Source organism: Bos indicus x Bos taurus, chromosome 13, assembly GCF_003369695.1.
Source record: "Bos indicus x Bos taurus breed Angus x Brahman F1 hybrid chromosome 13, Bos_hybrid_MaternalHap_v2.0, whole genome shotgun sequence".
NCBI lineage: Eukaryota > Metazoa > Chordata > Mammalia > Artiodactyla > Bovidae > Bos > Bos indicus x Bos taurus.
This window is the reverse complement of record NC_040088.1, coordinates 238,039-241,724: the sequence shown is the minus strand read 5'-3', so window position 1 is coordinate 241,724 and position 3,686 is coordinate 238,039.

Below are 3,686 nucleotides of genomic sequence, written 5' to 3'. Positions count from 1 at the left end.
TTTACTCTTCACAAGATAGATGACAGCTGCTGGCAGGCGCCTTTCCTCCCTCGCTTTTGCTTTTTTTTCTCCTCTTTTGCTAGGACTGCACAACTTTACCTATCACAATTGAATTACCAGTCGGAGCCAAATGAAGATTGTCCCTGTGGGGGTGCTGTGTAGGCTGTAGGCTTTATTTTCTTTTAAAGACTTCAAAGAATTAGAAATTAATGTTATCACCTATGGTTTTAAACGATGCTGACATTGCTCTGGGGGAGCCTTAGATCCTCCCAACACACACACACACACACACAATTAGAATAACAAAGTTTTACGCTGAATCTGCCAGAGAGTGTTGATGAGAAATAGCAGAGAGGAAAGCAGTCCCAGCCTAAACTGCCAGAGAAAGACAAGGCCCAGCCAGACAGTTTCTGCCCGTTGGCTTCAACCCGGGCCGGAGTCAGTGCTTTAAACAGAGTCCGCCTGTGGAGGAGGGAAGAAAGAGGTTTCTTTCCATCTGCTGCCAGCAGGGCAGAGGTGCGTTCTCGCTCTCGACATCCTCACCCACAAATCGGGCAGGAGGCCAGTCTGTTCTTTGGCTGAAAAACCCCAATTAAAAATGCATGACTTCGGTCTTCCGGAGGAGGCGAAAGTCAGCGCTGGCTTGTGCAAACACTTGGAGCAGCGGCGGTGAACAGAGGCCTCTCATCACCTCACCTGCCAGCCGAGGTCCGGGAACAACGCCCAGTAATCCTGCGGAGACGCGGCAGGTCCAGAGGAGACTTCCAGGGCCCTCACGCATTCATCTGGGCCCGACTAGGGCTTCAGGAAAGGCCACTTCGGGAGCTCGATAAAGCCTTTTTCGGCACAAAGAGCTGGTCTCGTCCCTTAGACGCACCGACGTATGCGTACAAATGCGCGTGCACCCGCGTGGGCAGGCCTGGCCTTGAAGGTATTCTCCTCAGCCACACGTGTCTGCCTCAGCTCATGACTCATCAGTCAGCCTGGGGACATTTCCTCACCTCCTTTAGTCTGTTGACACTTCTGTTAACCCTGAGCAGCGGGACTTCCCTGCTGGTGCTGTGGTTGAGACAGCCTTTCAAGGCAGGGGATGCATTTCTGATCCCTGGTCCGGAGTTAAAATCCCATGTGCCAAGTGGCTGAAATACCAAAATATAAAACAGAAGTGATATTAACAACGTCAGTAGACTTTAAAAAGGTTCACATTAAAAAAAAAAGAAAGAAACATATAAATCTCTTTTAAAAAAGCGGCAACGATATCGGTCTTCTCTGTCTCTGCATCCCCAGCACACAGGGAGCTGGTGAAAAATGTTAAATTTGTTTGAGAAAGGTAAGTGAAAAGACGGGAGGCAAGACACTCCGTTTCCCCTACTTTCCATCTTAGGAGCTTCCACATGGCTCCAAAGCTTCCCTCTCATTCTTCTCTCTACATCTCCCAGAGGGTTCCTTTTCCACAAAGCACTGGTGAATAATTGAGAACCTTCCCCATGGTTTTCTAAAGTAAAGAGAGACGTTTAATGGCTCCTCTGGCCTTCTCCACCACACAGCGCCTCTTCAGGTGGTTTTCCCTGCCAGCAAGCAGCTCCACTCCCTCCCTGCACTGTGTGACCCTGAACAATTCCACTCTGCACCCACACATGTCCTCTGCTGCTGCTGCTAAGTCGCTTCAGTCATGTCTGACTCTGTGCAACCCCATAGATGGCAGCCCACCAGGCTCCCCCATCCCTGGGATTCTCCAGGCAGGAACACTGGAGTGGGTCGCCATTTCCTTCTCCAATGCATGAAAGTGAAAAGTGAAAGTGAAGTCGCTCAGTTGTGTCCGACTCTTAGCAACCCCATGGACTTCAGCCTACCAGGCTCCTCCGTCCATGGGATTTTCCAGGCAAGAGTACTGGAGTGGGGTGCCATTGCTTTCTCTGACACATGTCCTCTAGCCTTGATCAAAACCAAAGTCACCCACAGAAGCAAGGACCCATAAGGGAGTTCACAAGCCACGGGTGCCCAGAGTTTAATCACCGGCGCTAATGGCTGATCAAAGTATTTCTTTCAAACATTCCAAGTTCTGTCACTGAGTGAGGTTCTGGTAAATTAAATGAAGTTATCAGTTGAAAACTTCTAAGTTTTAATGTCCAAACTCAGCATCCCCAAAGAGTGAGGATGCCTTTGTTGCCCTGGAGTCTCAGACCTGGTTAACCCTCAGGACCACTTTTTGCTCTGGGCTGTGCAAGGTCTCAGCTGCAGCGGGTGGGACCTAGTTCCCTAGCAGGTTCGAACCTGGGCTCCCAGCATCAGGAGCGTGGAGGCTTAGCTGTGGACCACCAGGGAGTGTCCTTGAGGACCACGTTTATTATGCCAGTTACCCCATGAATTCATCAGAATTCTTTTTCAATGGTTCACCTTGAATGTTGACAGTTTCCTAAAATCTGTTATTTTTTCGTGAATCAATTTTTTAATTTATTAAAACCCTCCAATAATCTCCACCTACTAGTATTCTCTTGTGTAGCCCCATTCATTGAGGACAGGCTGAATCTTGGGATCTTGTTCTTAATTAGTTGTTGCTTGGTCGCTAAGTCACATCTGACTCTTTTTCCACCCTATGGACTGTGGCCTGCCAGGCTTCTCTGTCCATGGGTTTTCCCAGGCTAGTATACTGGAGTGCCATTTCCTTCTCCAGGGGATCTTTCTGACCCAGAGATTGAACTCAAGTCTCCTGCATTGGCAGGCAGATTCTTTAATAACACTGAGCTCCCAGGGAAGCCCTCTTAATAAGTAGAATGTGGCAAAAAAGATGGGATGTCATTTCAGGCTGTAAAAACCTTGACTCTCATCATGCCGGCCTGTGTCTCCACTGCCATCTCAGCAGCTTTATGAAGCAAGCTGCCTTGTTGGCGAGGCCTTTCCCTCAAGGAAATGAATTCTTCCAACCACCACCTAAGTGGGCTTCGAAGTGGGTTCTTCTCCAGTGTAGCCTTCATATGAGACATCAGACTCAGCTGACACCTCGACTGTCCCCTTGAGAGACTCTGGGCTGGAGACCTCAAGCTAGGCTGTGCTCAGATTCCTAATCACCTGCTCGTGTTGGGACCGTGGACTTCCCTGGTGGTTGACTGGTTGAGACGTAGCCTTCTAAGGCAGGAGGTGCTGGCTGGATCCCTGGCTGGCTGGATGGGGGGAGATAAAGATCCCACCTGCCTCGCGGCCATGAAAACAAGACAAAGCAGAAGCAGTATTGTAACAAATCTAATAAAGACTTAAAAAATGGTCCACATGAAAAAAAAAGTCTTTTAAAAAATGTGTTATCTTAAGCCACTAAGTTTGGGGCAATTTGTTATGTGCCAACAGTGACTGATACACCTAGAAACTAAGATCCCTGTGAAGCGTTCATCACCTGTGTTGGCTGGTGTGTGGCCTAATGGGAGGTGCTGAGCAATTCTGAACAGACACATGGAAGCTGAACTGCATGAAACGAATCACCAGTTACCACTCACCAGGCCTGCTATCTTACTGAAGTCTAAAAAAACTCCAGGAAACCAGGATCAATAGTCTCTGAATTATCTGTTTGTGAAGACCTTATGTACACTCTCACTTCTCTGGATTTTGTTTAAGCCCCTAGCCTTTCCTAGCTAACATGCTATAGCCACATGCTGGCCACTGCCTCTTCGGCTGGGGTAAGCCCCCGGGAGGGG